The sequence below is a fragment of the Manis javanica genome, chromosome 3, assembly GCF_040802235.1.
Source record: "Manis javanica isolate MJ-LG chromosome 3, MJ_LKY, whole genome shotgun sequence".
Classification (NCBI taxonomy): domain Eukaryota; kingdom Metazoa; phylum Chordata; class Mammalia; order Pholidota; family Manidae; genus Manis; species Manis javanica.
In genome coordinates, this window is record NC_133158.1 from 164,436,516 (window position 1) to 164,454,645 (window position 18,130).

The 18,130-nt window shown below is 43.3% G+C and overlaps 1 pseudogene; it reads right to left on the reverse strand.

Moving 5' to 3' along the window:
* Positions 1 to 2,096: 2,096 nt before the first annotated feature.
* Positions 2,097 to 6,006, reverse strand: LOC108387495 (RNA demethylase ALKBH5 pseudogene; annotated as a pseudogene).
* Between the last annotated feature and the right edge of the window lie 12,124 nt (positions 6,007 to 18,130).

Below are 18,130 nucleotides of genomic sequence, written 5' to 3' on the forward strand. Positions count from 1 at the left end.
TTGGGTTAATAGCTGGACACTCTCTATTCTGTTCCACTGGTCTATGGTTCTGTTCTTGTGGATAGACATCCATTTTTATTTAAGTCACACCTGCTATTAAAGAAAGTTGTTTCCATTTTCTTGTTTTGCATTTGTTAGAAACAACACTGAGATGAAATCATAATCTAAAATGGAAATGACATCAAAGTGTGTGGCCATTTTAAGAACTTAATATATTGCTGCTCTACTATCTAGAGTGGGGTAGAACTCTTCTGGCTGTTTTATTGATGCCACTGGAAAGTAGGGAATTGCTTAAGTGCTCAGTAGGGGAACAATCAAGTTGTTTGTGTTACATATCCACTGGATGGAATATTGTACACCCTTTAAAATAAATTTGAAGACAGTGTTACATCAAGGAAATGCTTGTGTTAGAATACCTAAAGCCTTTTGAAGCCTGATTAAGGGCAAGAAGAGTTCAAGTTATACGTAAGGGGATAACCAGAGATAGAGGAGTGAAGAATTTAAGAGCTTATAACTATTTGCCACTCTCCTGCAGAGAATGTGAAAAGCTGGAAGAAATGAATGATTTCCCAGCTTAGTATGAATTATCAACATTAAGCCAGGACCAGAAGGGGAAAATACAAGTCCAATTTATTCAGAAGAGCCTGGAAAGGTAATTAGAGTTCCAGGACCAGAGGGTCTAAAGGTGAGATTCACCTAGTCTTCAGAGTAGGGCTTCCTAGTGTGCACGAACCATCTGAGGAGCCTTATTACAATACAGATGTGGTGCAGCAGGCCTGGCTGGGTCCCAGGAATCTGCTTTTGTAATTAGCTTCCAGGTGACGCTGAAGCTGATAGCTCATGGACCACACTTGAAGTAGTGAGGCTTTAAAGGACATAATTCCAGTTATTTAAACTTTGTTAATACAGATGGTGCCTAACTTACGAAGGTTCAACTTATAATTTTTTGACTTTATGATGGTGCAAAAGTGAGATGCATTCAGTAGAAACCATACTTCAAATTTGGAATGTTGATCTTTTCCCATGTTAGCAACATGTGGTGTGATATTTTTGTGACAGTGGGCAGTGGCTGTGGGCCACAGCTCTCAGTCAGTCACATGATTATGAGGGTAAAGAACCAATACACTTAAAACCATTCTGTACCCATACAACCATTCTGTTCTTCACTTTCAGTATAGTATTTAATAAATTATATGAACTATTCAACACTTTATTTATGAAGCAGGCTTTGCATTAGATGATTTTGCCCAACTGCAAACTAGTGTTAAGTTCCAGGGGTCACACATTTTATCTGTTAGAGGAGCTGTGTCTGAACTGTCCCCAAACCATCCCAACAGAATGGGGCCTGAGGCCCTGGGGAAGCCATTGGAGGGGTCTGAGTAGGGGAGTGACAATATTTGATTTACAACTTTACAGTTTCACTTTAGCTGATCTTCTGCCTATAGACTGTAGGGGTGCAAGGGTGGAAGCACGGAGACTAGTTAGGAGGCCACTTAGTGATCCAGGTTCTAAGGGATATGCTGATGGTGTGGACTAGTGTGGAAGCAGAGGAAAGAATTGGCTGATGGAGAAGATAAATGACTCTCATCCCTTCCTTACTCCAAAACCCACCACTGGGTTCCTGAGTGAGCAACTGAGAAGACAAGAAATGCACTATGTGCATGAGGAAAGCTAGGAGGTAAGCAGGTTTGAGGTTCTATTTTGGACATGGCCATATCAGTACATGATACAAGTAAATATATGAATCTGTGCCAGCCCAGAGATAAGACTGCGGATGCCTTCCTCACATGTAGGAAAGGGCACTATTAGCTAGAGAGAGTGTATGGAATGAAACAGAGCCCAGGAGAGAGCTCTGATGCCTCTCATATTTGGAAGTTAGAAAGAGGTGAAGCTGGGCAGTACAAGTGGAGAGTAGAGATGATCTTTGAGACAAGGAGAGGCAAGCATCCCCAGACTAGGGAGAGAGGAAAAGTGAAGAGTTTGTAAGGACACAGACCCAGCTCACACTGGTTATCTCAATTGCTGATGATGTGGCAAGCATTTCCCTAATCATAAGAGTCCAAAGAAGCAGGTATTTACCCTCAGGGGGCCCCCTCACAAGTGAAGAACTGAGTTAGAAATTTAAAATCTTCCCTCAAATAAAAGACCAGATAGTTTCACTGATGAATTCTATCAAATATTTTAAAAATAATACCAATCTTTTACAAACTCTTTCAGAAATATAGAAGAAACCCTCTAGTCATTCTATATTTTTATATTAGATTTGGTTTTTATTGTAGAGCACACATATCAGGGCAAAGTGCTGCACACAACTAGAAATCATTTTTGGGAAAAAAGCTGTAAAAAATATAAAACTGCAACTGCTTTAGTTATGCAGTCCCAAATCAAATCCACACTGGCAAAGGAGTTCTGGCCCCTGAGAGAGCTTCTTGATGGTGGCTGCCTGATTTCTGCAGCCTCAGGCCTAGGCTTCCATAAGACAAGGCCCCTTGGGGTGGAAGCAGCCTGGGGGCTGGGAGGGCCTCTGCAGCAGGCCTGGGTCTTGGCCCTGGCCTGCAAGGAGATAATACTAATGAATCTAGATCAGCAAAATTTAGCAGCCTTGGAGCATCTGAGTAGGTGGAAACTACCAGAGACCTAACTTTATTTCCCCCTTTTATTATTCCTTAAAAGCCCCTTCCCCAGCTCCCATGCCCCAGAGGCAGAGAAGGCACCAACCCAATCTGTAGGCCTGAGCTCTGGCCTTGGATGTGTGCTGCAGGCAGAGGGGGCAGGCACCTTCCTACAGTGATGAGCGGGGAGAAGGCCCAAGCTAGCCCATGTAGGAGAAAAGAAAGGGAAAGGAAAAATCCAGGAGGCCAAAGGAAAAAATAAAAACTCAAAAACCAAACAGAAACCCTACCACGCACAGTTGTTTACACCCCAAACGCTAGACATGGAAGGACATCTGTTCCACTAGTTAGAAACAGTTCCTAAAACTGTCCCAACATGACCAGTCTAACTGTTCCATACAATCACAGGCACATGCTTGAAAGGGACAACCCATCAAAGAGGCGTGCTCTTGGCAAGAGACGTCAGAAGCACTGCAGCCAGTCTCCTGGCAGCCTGGGCCAGTGGAAGCCCAGGGGCAGCCAACAGCTTTGGGGGAGCAGGCCCTGGCACTGTTTCAGCCTCTGCCCTGTCATCCTGAACAACTCTGCTGCAGGAGGAAGAGGGTGTTGGCGTGAGCTTCCAGGGCCTGGAGAGCAGGTGAGAGGTGGCATGGCAGACCCCCTGCGAGCCAGACAAGTACAGGAGACCTTAACCCTCAGCCCAGCGCAGACATCAGTGGGAGGGGGTGGCAGAAGAGCGACTTCACTGACAATGCTGAGATTTACACTTAGAGCAAACGGAGAATTTTCTTAGCCAAAACATTTTGATGCTTTTAAATAAACCCAGTCTGACACAGCCCCACTTGAAGATGGCTGCCCCCCCACCACTTCTACTGGCCACTCCAGTGTGAGCTGAGCTGCTATTCCCTACAGATGCCACAGCTTTTCCACCTAGAAGGAAAACCAAGAACATAAGAACCAGGTGCTAGCCAGTTCTGTTCTTCAGCTAATAGGCAACAAACCAAGGAAAAAATATAAGCAAAAAAAAAAAAAGAGGAAAACCCCCAAATGAACAAAAAAGATACAGAAACACTTGAAACGAAGCAAAAGGAAGGGCCGGCTACGTGAGAATTGACCAGTTTCCAGCTGGGTGCGGCAGGCCTCAGTGCCTGCGCATCTTCGCCTTTCGGCCCGGTTGCCCGCCGCCTCCGAGCAGCCCTCCCCGGACTCAGAAGACTTGCGCCAGTGGCTCTCAGACCTGAAGCTCCCCGCCGCCGGCGCGTGGGCAGCAGCCCTGGGCGCCGGTTCTCCCCTGTGCATCTCCAGGAGCCGAGGCCCACGGGCAGCATCAGGGGCTGCCTTGCGGTGGGACCGCCTGGGTTTCAGAATGAGAGCCCTGTTGTTTCCTGAGGGACGGTCTGAAGCGTAGCTGGGTGGTAACACAGAGCTGCTCAGGGCCTTTGTTTCCAGCCAGGGCGCATCCAAGCTCGTCTTCCGGAGGAGATAACCGCCCTGTGCTCCTGGATGCCCTGAGGCCGTATGCAGTGAGTGATTTCAGCAGCAGCACATCCACTGCACACAGTGACGCCACCCCCGCGTACCGGTAGGGAAAGCCCAGGTTCCGACACCCGGAGAGGCTTGAACTGGAACTTGCCGCCGAAGCAGAGCGCGGAGCCACTAAGGAAGGACATGGACACGATGGGGCGCTCGAAGATGAGGATGGGGTCCACGTGAGACACGATGCAGAGCCCGGGCTGGTAGTCGTTGACGTCGGCGCTGGTGACGAAGCTCTCGGGGATGACGCAGTGCTCCGCCAGCTTTTGGATCACCAGCCGGTGCACCCACTCGGGAATCCCGTCGCCCGCAGAATACAAGCGCTCCTGGCCGGCCCGCGCTTCTGCAACTGGGCGCCGTAGGCGTATCCCTCGCCGAAGAAGTACTTGTTACGCAGAGGGGCCCGTTGCGCCGTACGCTCATTGTACTGGCCCCTTTCAGCGCGGGACACCACCTAGTCTGTGCGGGCCTTGATCTTGGCGCCCTCGTCCTGGCTGAAGAGACGCATCTGGCGGATGCCGCTGTTCACCTTAGGTGCCTCCTCCTCCTTCTGCAGCTGCTGCTCCTCGTACTCGCTACGCTCAGAGTCCGGGTCCTCCTGGTACTTGCGCTTGGCCCCAGACGCCGGGTAAGGCTCAGCTGCTGCCTCCCGACCGCCCTGCCTTATCGTTGTCTCGGGACGTCATGGATTTGAGCTTCTCACGCAGATCTATGTAACCGCTGGCAGCCACCATAGCTCCCGCGACGCTGCTCTAGGGTCCTCCGGGCTGGGCGGGGCGGCCCGGCATGACTCTCGGCGGACGCGCCCCACGGCCGCCTCGGTAAGGGGGTCGGTCCTCAGCGCCAGGCTGCATACAAGGCCAGAGAAGCTGGCGGGGAGCGTTGAGGAGCCGGGCGCTGGGTCGAGTACCAGGGGCGGCGGGTTGTGCAGCAGAAGCGCAACGGGCTTTCTCTTCCTCCACTTTCTCCACGTCCCCGTGGGCAGGGACGCCGGCAGTGCCTCATGCCGCGGAGGGCCTCTGTGGAAGATGGGCCCGACTGCCAACCAGACCCCCAAAGACATTACCAGCCAGAGACATCACAAGAAAGCTACAGAAAATATCTCTAGTAAACATGGATGCAAAAATACTTAAAATATTGGCAAACCACATCCAACATAGAAAGGATTATATACCATGAGTGGGGTTTATCCCAGAATGCAACATCAGACCAACATCTTGAAAATCAAATATCATATACCATCCTAATTAAAGGACACAAGCCATGTGATCATCTCAATAGATGCAGGAAAAGCATTTGATAAAATCTAATACCCATTCATGACAAAAACCCTCAACAAACTCAGAATTGAATGAAAATGCATCAACTTGGAAAAGGTCATTGATGCAAAACCCATAGTTTAACATATTTAATAGTAAAGGACTGAAGGTTTTCATCCCCAAGATTGAGAAAAAGGCAAGGATGTGTCACTTCTGCACAACAATGTACTGGAGGTTCTAGCCACTGCAGTAAGGCAGAACAAAATAAAGGCATCTAGATCACAAAGGGAAAGAAAAACTGACACACACACATGAAATAAAAAAATAATAAAAACTAGTAAATGAGTTTAGCAAGGTCACAGGATACAAGATCAATACACAAAAAAAATCAGTGGTACTTCTGTATACTAGCACCAAAAAAACCCTCTGAAAATAAAATTAAGCAATTCCATCCAGAAGAGCATAAAAAATAAAAATACGTAGGAACATTTTTTTAAAAGTGTAAGACTTTGTCTCTCCAGAGGGTTTCAGCCCCAGGCAAGTTCACTCTGGATTTGGTGAGACCAAATAATGTACAATGGAACATTGCAGGCAAAAAGGTTTATACCAAGCTTTATTCTCACGGTGGCAGGTCAAGTGCTAGAATCATGTCTGCATCCAGCAAGTCTGCGATCCGTCTCCATCTCTGGCCTCTGGTGGGGAGCAACTGGGCAGAGTTTTTGATACAGCAACGCAGTCAATAGCTCACTGCCAACACATATGAAAGCCTACACCTGCGAGTACTGCACGTGTACAGTGGGGAAGTAGGTTAGGGTCAGGTGAGGATCCTGGCCATGGGACTTGTATACTGAAAATGACAAAATATTGCTGAAAGAAATCAAGGAAGAGCTGAACAAATGACAAACATTCTATGTTCATGGATTGGAAGACTTTACATTGTCAGGATGGCAATTTTCTTCAAACTGATCTAGAAATTGGACACAGTAGCCATTAAAACATTAGAATGTTTTTATGTAGAAACTGACAAGCTGACCATAAATGTTATATGGGAATGCAAAGTTTCTAAAATAGTCAAAAGAATTTTGAAAAACAACAAAGGTCATAGACTTACATCATCTAATTTTAAGACTTACTTTTAAGCTGGAGAAATCAATGCCATATGATCAGTGTGGTACTGGCTCATGGCCAGATATATAAGATCAATGGAACATAACTGAGAGTCTAAAAATAAATTTATGGTCAACTAATTTCAACAAAGGTAGCAAAGCAATTTACTGGAAGAAGAGAGTCTTTACAACAAATGTACTGAGACAAATGGATATCCATGCACAAAATGATTTTTAAATATTACTAAAAATAGATCAATACATCTATATATGAGCTCAAACTATAAAACTGGAATAATTTCTTTAGGACATTGAATTAGGCAAAAAGTTCTTAAAATATGACACCAAAAATATAATCTGTAAAGGAAATAATTCATAAACCAAACTTCATTAAAATTAAAAACTTCTATAATTCAAGACACCATTATGAAAATGAAAAGACAAGCTACAGACTGCTTGCAAATCATATCTCTCTTAAAGGATTTATATCCAGAATGTGTAAAGAATTCTTACAACTCATTAATTAATAAGACAATGTGACCTGGTTGAAAAATGGGCAAGATTTGAATAGATATTTCACTAAATACATACAAATGACTGAAAAAGCACATGAAAAGATGCTCAAAATCTTTAGAGAAATGCAAATTAAAACCACATTGAGATGCCATTAGAATGGCTATAATCAAAGAGACAATTCCAAGAGTTGGAAAGAATGTGGAGAAACTTGAACCCTCATACATTGCTGGTGGGAATGTAAAATGGCACAGACATTTTGGAAAAGCTTGTCAGTTTCTTAAAAAGTTAAACATACCAGGCATGCTTTCTTGCCAGGGTGGCATCTAAACTGACACTCTAAGGACTATTTCAGGGAGGCTGAGTGGGAAGAAGTGTCCGATCACAGTAGCCTTCTCTGTCATCCTGTGGAATTTGGTTTTTATCCTGAACTACAAACCTAGAAAAAGATGATTGATTGGGGAACTGAGCTCCGTTAAAGAGAAAAACATCTGTGTACCACTAGAGATGAAATAGGGAAGTTAAGTCAGAGATACTTGCTATGAGAACTGTGTGATTCTGTTGTCAGTTTTTTGGTTGTGAAATGTTACATTGCTGTGATCAGTAGTAAAAACCAGTAGTGCTCGCCTCTGGGTGAAGAGGAATAGGCTCTGCTGCTAGTTGTGAGGGGAGAAGAGTCCAAAGAACAGTAAAGAAAGGAAACAGAAAGTCAGACTAGCCTTTGAGTCTAGTTAAAGCTCACCGGCCCACTCTTGACTCATGGGCTGTTCAGTTCTGAGTAAAAGGGTATATAGGCTACGTGGAAAGGGCTGTTCTTCCTTCACAGGCATTTGACCTTTCTCCCAAGGCCCAGCGCCTGCAGATAATCTGGTTTCGTTTCAGCACAAAGGGGCCTGCTTCTATAATCCGAAGTTTCTTCTCTTTCCCTCACTACCCAGTGGGCTGCTTCCAGCGTCTAAGACACAGTTCCTCTCAGGCGAACTGGATTGAGTATGGAGACCTGGTCTCAATAATTCTTGACACTACTACTTAGTTGATGAATCAGGTCAGTTATCCAGCCCCTCTAAGGCAGTGTTTTTTTATGGTAAAATAAGCTATGCTACCTACTCGGGGGGGATTCCTGAGAGGACCAAGTGAGAATCCATAGTTAATGTGTGAAACGTGCTGGCGTGGTGTATGTAGGAGCGATGTACCCTTCCTAAAACTTACAAATAAAGCTGCCATCCGAGTAGTCATTACCCAATGGATAAGACTGACCATAAGCTGACTTTTGGAAAAGCGTGAAGTGCTTCCTAACATTCACAACCGCAGAAAGCAGGGTGTAATTTCAGGCAGGCAGATCTGGAATGTGGCTATATTTGGAGAAGCGGAAACTACATGCAGGAGTCCAGTCCTCACACTCTGATGAACATACAGACCACAACAGAAACTTGTCTGCACCAGAGTGCCTGAGCTGCTCCCCAGCCCTAGGGAACCAGTTTCAGGAGAGGACCTACAAATGAATCTGTGGCTTAAGGATTTTCCAGTGACTTTTTTTTTTTCCTTTTTTTTTTTTTTTTTTTTTTTTTGAGAGGGCATCTCTCATATTTATTGATCAAATGGTTGTTAACAACAATAAAATTCAGTATAGGGGGGTCAATGCTCAATGTACAATCATTAATCCATCTCAAGCCTAATTCTCGTCAGTCTCCAATCTTCTGAAGCATAACGAACAAGTTCTTACATGGTGAACGAATTCTTACAGAGTGAATAAATTCTTACATGGTGAACAGTACAAGGGCATTCATCACAGAAACTTTCGGTTTTGATCATGCAATATGACCTATAAACCATCAGGTCAAATATGAATATTCATTTGATTTTTGTACTTGATTTATATGTTGATCCCACATTTCTCCTATTATTATTATTATTTTTATTTTTAATAAAATGCTGAAGTGGTAGGTAGATGCAAGATAAAGGTAGAAAACATAGTTTAGTGCTGTAAGAAGGCAAATGTAGATGATCAGATGATCAGGTGTGTGCCTATGGACTAAGTATTAATCCAGGCTAGACAAGGGCAGCAAGGCATCCACGGATGCAGAAGATTTCTCTCAAAGCAGGGGGGGTGAGGTTCTGAGCCTCACCTCTGTTGATCCCCAAATTCTCCCCTGATGGCCCCCCTGCGACTGTGCCTGTCTTAGGTTGTTCCTCCCTTGAGGAATCTTACCCGTCTCTGGCTAACCAGTCATCTTCCGGGGCCATACAGGGAAATGTAAAGTTGGTAAGTGAGAGAGAAGCCATATTGTTTGCAAAGGTTAGCTTTTTACTTCTTTGCAGATTTATGCCCTGTGGTTTCTATGCCCAGCACTTGTCTCGAGGTATCTTTACCACCTGGAGGAATTATGATACTCGGTAAATTCGATATGAGGCATGAATTCTATTTAAGGTTTGTAATTAGGAAGGAAGAAGAAAAGCTATAGATGTAGCATATGAAGGAAACTTGGGAGGATTGATTATTTCTTTGACATATCTTCTTGTATAGTACCTTAAGTATGTATAGGTTTTAAACTACTAATTTGCACACACATATTAACATAATAGGAATACGGTGACATAAACAAAGCAAATCTATAATTACCAGCCATCTCCAGTGAAGCCAAGAAAACCATTTAGGCACCCTAGGCATTTGTGAAAATTTATCTATGATATGATGGATATTTTCCAACTGTACTTGAACCATCAGACAAATTAAAGCAGCCCATTTCTGGGATCTGTTCACATCCCATATGTTCTTTTAACCATAGATAGTCTATAGTCATGAGATTTTGGGGTGCTACAACTTGCACCCCTCCCAACTCCTGATTGAGTTCCAACAGTACAGATCCAGTCAAATTCGTTGTCTCACTGTATGCACATGCCAGCCTAGACATCTCCCTCCTCCTTCTTATGGCAAGTCCAGGAGACGGTGGGCTGGATGCAGCCACAACCGCAGCATCGTCCGGATCCCTGTGGAGGCTTTTTGATGATCATCCCCCGGCACGAGTCCTCCAGAGAGTGCTGATGCCGGAAGCTCCTCCTCATATCGTATCTTAGTTCATTTTCTGGGTATCCAAGCTAGGCCTTGATCTTCTGCGTAGAAACAAACAGACCCTTTGCCCACACTTTGACATGCCCTCTATACCACTGTGCAGAACTCATTGGAGGTCAGCACACAGTAACTGCTTTTTTTTTTTTTTTAATTAAGAGAAAGGAATATTATCAGAAAAGAGTACCTCCATAGCTGATCATCTGACACCCTTTAAGTGATCAACATTAAGGATATTTAAAGCATGCGTTGATCTTTGATTTACCAATAGTTTTATCCTGTTAAAGAGTAATCCCCCTTTTCTTTCTTTCTTTCTTTTTTTTTTTAAATTTTTAATCTACACTTACCTGAAGAATACTATGTTTACTATGCTCTCCCCTATATCAGGTCCCCCCTAACAACCACATTACGGTTACTGTCCATCAGCTTAGCAAAATGTGGTAGAGTCACTACTTGTCCTCTCTGTGTTGTGCAGCCCACCCTCCCCTTTCTCCCTCCCCCCCATGCATGCTAATCTTAATACCCCCCTTCTTCTTCCCCCCCCTTATCCCTCCCTGCCCACCCATCCTCTCCAGTTCCTTTCCCTTTGGTACCTGTTAGTCCATTTTTGGGTTCTGTAATTCTGCTGCTGTTTTGTTCCTTCAGTTTTTCCTTTGTTCCTATACTCCTCAGATGAGTGAAATCATTTGGTATTTCTCTTTCTCCGCTTGGCTTATTTCACTGAGCATAATACTCTCCAGCTCCATCCATGTTGCTGCAAATGGTTGGATTTTTCCACTTCTTATGGCTGAGTAGTATTCCATTGTGTATATGTACCACATCTTCTTTATCCATTCATCTACAGATGGACATTTAGGTTGCTTCCAATTCTTGGCTATTGTAAATAGTGCTGCGATAAACATAGGGGTGCATCTGTCTTTCTCAAACTTGATTGCTGCGTTCTTAGGGTAAATTCCTAGGAGTGGAATTCCTGGGTCAAATGGTAGGTCTGTTTTGAGCATTTTGATGCACCTCCATACTGCTTTCCACAATGGTTGAACTAATTTACATTCCCACCAGCAGTGTAGGAGGGTTCCCCTTTCTCCACAGCCTCGCCAACATTTGTTGTTGTTTGTCTTTTGGATGGCAGCTATCCTTACTGGTGTGAAGTGATACCTCATTGTAGTTTTAATTTGCATTTCTCTGATAATTAGCGATGTGGAGCATCTTTTCATGTGTCTCTTGGCCATCTGTATTTCTTTTTTGGAGAACTGTCTGTTCAGTTCCTCTGCCCATTTTTTAATTGGGTTATTTGTTTTTTGTTTGTTGAGGCGTGTGAGCTCTTTATATATTCTGGACGTCAAGCCTTTATCAGATCTGTCATTTTCAAATATATTCTCCCATACTGTAGGGTTCCTTTTTGTTCTATTGATGGTGTCTTTCGCTGTACAGAAGCTTTTCAGCTTAATGTAGTCCCACTTGCTCATTTTTGCTGTTGTTTTCCTTGCCCGGGGAGATATGTTCAAGAAGAGATCACTCATGTTTATGTCTAAGAGGTTTTTGCCTATGTTTTTTTCCAAGAGTTTAATGGTTTCGTGACTTACATTCAGGTCTTTGATCCATTTTGAGTTTACCTTTGTATATGGGGTTAGACAATGGTCCAGTTTCATTCTCCTACATGTAGCTGTCCAGTTTTGCCAGCACCATCTGTTGAAGAGACTGTCATTTTGCCATTGTATGTCCATGGCTCCTTTATCAAATATTAATTGACCATATATGTTTGGGTTAATTTCTGGGGTCTCTAATCTGTTCCACTGGTCTGTGGCTCTGTTCTTGTGCCAGTACCAAATTGTCTTGATTACTATGGCTTTGTAGTAGAGCTTAAAGTTGGGGAGTGAGATCCCCCCTACTTTATTCTTCTTTTTCAGGATTGCTTTGGCTATTCGGGGTCTTTGGTGTTTCCATATGAATTTTTGAATTATTTCTTCCAGTTTGTTGAAGAATGTTGCTGGTAATTTGAGAGGGATTGCATCAAATTTGTATATTGCTTTCGGCAGGATGGCCATTTTGACGATATTAATTCTTCCTAGCCATGAGCATGGGATGAGTTTCCATTTATTAGTGTCCCCTTTAATTTCTCTTAAGAGTGACTTGTAGTTTTCAGAGTATAAGTCTTTCACTTCCTTGGTTAGGTTTATTCCTAGGTATTTTATTCTTTTTGATGCAATGGTGAATGGAATTGTTTTCCTGATTTCTCTTTCTATTGATTCGTTGTTAGTGTATAGGAAAGCTACAGATTTCTGTGTGTTGATTTTGTATCCTGCAACTTTGCTGTATTCCGATATCAGTTCTAGTAGTTTTGGAGTGGAGTCTTTAGGGTTTTTTATGTACAGTATCATATCATCTGCAAATAGTGACAGTTTAACTTCTTCTTTACCAATCTGGATTCCTTGTATTTGTTTGTTTTGTCTGATTGCCGTGGCTAGGACCTCCAGTACTATGTTAAATAACAGTGGGGAGAGTGGGCATCCCTGTCTGGTTCCCGATCTCAGTGGAAATGCTTTCAGCTTCTCGCTGTTCAGTATAATGCTGGCTGTGGGTTTATCATATATGGCCTTTATTATGTTGAGGTACTTGCCCTCTATTCCCATTTTGCTGAGAGTTTTTATCATGAATGGATGTTGAATTTTGTCAAATGCTTTTTCAGCATCTATGGAGATGATCATGTGGTTTTTGTCTTTCTTTTTGTTGATGTGGTGGATGATGTTGATGGATTTTCGAATGTTGTACCATCCTTGCATCCCTGGGATGAACCCCACTTGGTCATGGTGTATGATCCTTTTGATATACTGTTGAATTCTGTTTGCTAATATTTTATTGAGTATTTTTGCATCTACATTCATCAGGGATATTGGTCTGTAATTTTCTTTTTTGGTGGGGTCTTTTCCTGGTTTTGGTATTAGGGTGATGTTGGCTTCATAGAATGAGTTTGGGAGTATTCCCTCTTCTTCTATTTTGTGGAACACTTTAAGGAGAATGGGTATTATGTCTTCTCTGTGTGTCTGATAAAATTCCAAGGTAAATCCGTCCGGCCCCGGGGTTTTGTTCTTGGGTAGTTTTTTGATTACTGTTTCAATTTCTTTGCTTGTAATTGGTTTGTTTAACTTTTGTGTTTCTTCCTTGGTCAGTCTTGGGAGGTTGTATTTTTCTAGGAAGTTGTCCATTTCTTCTAGGTTTTCCAGCTTGTTGGCATATAGGTTTTCATAGTAGTCTTTAATAATTCTTTGTATTTCTGTGGAGTCTGTCGTGATTTTTCCATTCTCATTTCTGATTATGTTGATTTGTGTTGACTCTCTTTTTCTCTTAATAAGTTGGGCTAGAGGCTTATCTATTTTGTTTATTTTCTCAAGGAACCAGCTCTTGGTTTCGTTGATTTTTGCTATTGTTTTATTCTTCTCAATTTTGTTTATTTCTTCTCTGATCTTTATTATGTCCCTCCTTCTGCTGACTTTAGGCCTCATTTGTTCTTCTTTTTCCAGTTTTAATAATTGTGATGTTAGACTATTCATTTGGGATTGTTCTTCCTTCTTCAAGTGTGCCTGGATTGCTATATACTTTCCTCTTAAGACTGCTTTCGCTGCATCCCACAGAAGTTGGGGAGTAGTGTTGTTGTTGTCATTTGTTTCTATATATTCCTTGATCTCTATTTTGATTTGTTCATTGATCCATTGATTATTTAGTAGCATGTTGTTAAGCCTCCATGTGTTTGTGAGCCTTTTTGTTTTCTTTGTAGAATTTATTTCTACTTTCATACCTTTGTGGTCTGAAAAATTGGTTGGTAGAATTTCAATATTGTGGAATTTACTGAGGCTCTTTTTGTGAGCTAGTATGTGGTCTATTCTGGAGAATGTTCCATGTGCACTTGAGAAGAATGTATATCCTGTTGCTTTTGGATGTAAAGTTCTATAGATGTCTATTAGGTCCATCTGTTCTAGTGTGTTGTTCAGTGCCTGTGTGTCTTTACTTATTTTCTGCCCGGTGGATCTATCCTTTGGGGTGAGTGGTGTGTTGAAGTCTCCTACAATGAATGCATTGCAGTCTATTTCCCTCTTTAGTTCTGTTAGTATTTGCTTCACATATGCTGGTGCTCCTGTATTGGGTGCATATATATTTAGAATGGTTATATCCTCTTGTTGGACTGAGCCCTTTATCATTATGTAGTGGCCTTCTTTATCTCTTGTTACTTTCTTTGTTTTGAAGTCTATTTTGTCTGATATTAGTACTGCAACCCCTGCTTTCTTCTCACTGTTGTTTGCCTGAAATATGTTTTTCCATCCCTTGACTTTTAGTCTATGCTTATCTTTGGGTTTAAGGTGAGTTTCTTGTAAGCAGCATATAGATGGGTCTTGCTTTTTTATCGATTCTATTACTCTATGTCTTTTGATTGGCGCATTAAGTCCATTTACATTTAGGGTGACTATTGAAAGATATGTACTTATTGCCATTGCAGGCTTTAGATTCGTGGTTACCAAAGGTTCAAGGTTAGCTTCTTTAGTATCTTACTGCCTAACTTAGCTCGCTTATTGAGCTGTTATATACACTGTCTGGAGATTCTTTTCTTCTCTCCCTTCTTATTCCTCCTCCTCCATTCTTCATATGTTGTGTGTTTTGTTCTGTGCTCTTTTTAGGGGTGCTCCCATCTAGAGCAGTCCCTGTAGGATGCCCTGTAGAGGTGGTTTGTGGGAAGCAAATTCCCTCAGCTTTTGCTTGTCTGGGAATTGTTTAATCCCAGCATCATATTTAAATGATAGTCGTGCTGGATACAGTATCCTTGGTTCAAGGCCCTTCTGTTTCATTGCATTAAGTGTATCATGCCATTCTCTTCTGGCCTGTAGGGTTTCTGTTGAGAAGTCTGATGTTAGCCTGATTGGTTTTCCTTTATAGGTGACCTTTTTCTCTCTAGCTGCCTTTAAAACTCTTTCCTTGTCCTTGATCCTTGCCATTTTAATTACTATGTGTCTTGGTGTTGTCCTCCTTGGATCCTTTCTGTTGGGGGTTCTGTATAATTCCATGGTCTGTTCGATTATTTCCTCCCCCAGTTTGGGGAAGTTTTCAGCAATTATTTCTTCAAAGACCCTTTCTATCCCTTTTCCTCTTTCTTCCTCTTCTGGTATCCCTATAATACGAATGTTTTTCCTTTTGTATTGGTCACATATTTCTCTTAGTGTTGTTTCATTCCTGGAGATCCTTTTATCTCTCTCTATGTCAGCTTCTATACGTTCCTGTTCTCTGGCTTCTATTCCTTCAATGGCCTCTTGCATCTTATCCATTCTGCTTATAAATCCTTCCAGGGATTGTTTCACTTCTGTGATCTCTTTCCTGACATCTGTGATCTCCTTCCGGACTTCATCCCACTGCTCTTGCATTTTTCTCTGCATCTCATCCCATTGCTCTTGCATTTTTTTCTGCATCTCTGTCAGCATGTTCATGATTTTTATTTTGAATTCTTTTTCAGGAGGACTAGTTAGGTCTGTCTCCTTCTCAGGTGTTGTCTCTGTGATCTTTGTCTGCCTGTAGTTTTGCCTTTTCATGGTGATAGAGATAGTTTGCAGAGCTGGTACAAGTGACCGCTGGAAGAGCTTCCCTTCTTGTTGGTTTGTAGCCTTTTCCTGGGAGAATAGCGACCTCTAGTGGCTTGTGCTGGGCAGCTGTGCGCAGACAGGGCTTCTGCTTCCTGCCCAGTTGCTTTGGGGTTTATCTCCGCTGTTGCTGTGGGCGTGGCCTGGCTGGGGCTGTTCCTCCAAAATGGTGGAGCCCCGTTGGAGGGGGAGCAGCCAGGAGACTATTTATCTCCGTAAGGGGCCTCTGTGCTCCCTGCTGCCCAGGGGGTTAGAGTGCCCAGAGATCCCCAGATTCCCTGCCTCTGGTCTAAGTGACCTGTCCTGCCCCTTTAAGATTTCCAAAAAGCACTCTCCAAACCAAAACAACAACAGCAACAATGAGAGAGGGAACAGAAAGAAAGAGAAAAAAAAAAAAGGAAAAAAAAGGAAAAAACAAGCGATTTTTTTTTTTTTTTTTTTTTTTTTGTCCTCAGTTGCCGGTCCCAGGCACCCGCTCACTGGTCCTGCTGCCCTGTCTCCCTAGCACCAGGGTCCCTGTCCTTTCAAGGCTTCCAAAAAGCACCCACCCACCGGTCCCGCAGGGAAGGAACGCTCGATATTCTTTGTCCTCAGGCACTGGTCCCAGGCACCCGCTCACCAGTCCCGCCGCCCTGCCTCCCTAGCACCGGGGTCCCTGTCCCTTTTAGGCTTCCAAAAAGCACTCGCAGAGAAGAGAAAAAAAAAAGGGGAAAAACGCGCGATTTCCTCTGTCCTCAAGTGCCGGTCTCAGGCACCCGACCACCGGTCCCGCAGGGAAAAACGGGGGATATTCTTTGTCCTCAGGCGCCGGTCCCAGCCACCCGCTCACCAGTCCCGCCACCGTGCCTCCCTAGCACTGGGGTCCCCGTCCCTTCAAGGCTTCCAAAAAGCGCTCGCCAAAAAGAGAAAAAAAAAAAAAAAAAAAAGGGGAAAAACGCGCGACCTCCTCCGTCCTCAGGCACCGGTCTCAGGCACCCGCCCCCCGGTCTCACAGGGAGAAACGCGGGATATTCTTTGTCCTCCGGCGCCGTTCCCAGGCACCTCCTCACCGGTCCCGCCACCCTGCCTCCCCAGCAACGGGGGCCCGTCCCTCTAAGGCTTCCAAAAAGCGCTCGCCAAAAAAAAAAAAAACTGCTCCGGTTTCTCTCCACCCGCCGGGAGCCGGGGGGAGGGGCGCTCGGGTCCCGCCGGTCTGGGGCTTGTATCTTACCCCCTTCACAAGGCGCTGGGTTCTTGCAGGTGTGGATGTGGTCTGGATGTTGTCCTGTGTCCTGTGGTCTCTATTTTAGGAAGATTTTCTTTGTTATATTTTCATAGCTCTATGTGTTTTTGGGAGGAGATTTCCACTGCTCTACTCACGCCGCCATCCTGGCTCCGCCCCCCTCTCCAGTGACTTTTATGTGCACCAAAGTGAAGTACCTCTGGCCTGAAGTATAAAAAAGGAGCTGAACGTTTGGTTCCAGTCATAGGTGAGCCACATGCCAGGGGGATTTCTGGTTATACAGCAGTGAGTGAAGAAAAGGAGAAATCCAAAATGTGTTCTCTGAACACCAGCAAATATGCAACATGCTAATTAAGTGTTCTGCATAGCTTTTCCCAGAACCCTTTCTTTTTTTTTTAAATGTATTAAAAGTAAAGACTTAATTGTTTGTTACTTACATATTTTAGGAATGTCTGTGACAAAAAATGATATTTTGAGATTTATCAGTGTCTCAGAAAGTTACATTATATGCACATTCCAGTCATATGAATGTCAGTATTCCAAATATAATCTGGCATAACCCTTCAACATTCTAATTTCAAGATTATATTAACTTAAAAATAATTTTTTTTATTAAGGTATGAGTGATACACACTTACGAAAGTTTCACATGAAAAAGCAATGTGGTTACTACATTTACCCATATTATCAAGTCCTCACCCATACTCCAATGCAGTCACTGTCCACCAGTGTAGCAAGATGCCACAGATTCACTGTTTGCCTTCTCTGTGCTGCACTGTTCTCCCCGTGATTCCCCCACACCAGGTGTACTAAACATAATACCCCTCATTCCCCTTCTCCCTCCCCTTTGGTAACCTCTAGTTCGTTCTTGGAGTTTCTGAGTCTGCTGCTATTTTGTTTCTTCAGTTTTGCTTCGTTATTATACTCCACAAATGAGGGAAATCATTTGGCATTTGTCTTTCTCCGCCTGGCTTATTTCACTGAGCATAATGTCCTCCAGCTCCATCCATGTTCTCAGAACCTGTTCTTATAAAATAAGTTACAAAAGTCTCTCCACAGACTGATTTTACTATACATCTGGCTTTTCCTTTATTTTCACAGGAATATTTTTACTTTGTTCAGTGTATTTTTTCACTGAACTGCAATAAAAACATGTCTGCTTCTAATATTTAAAAAATAAATCAGGAAAGAGCAAGGAGA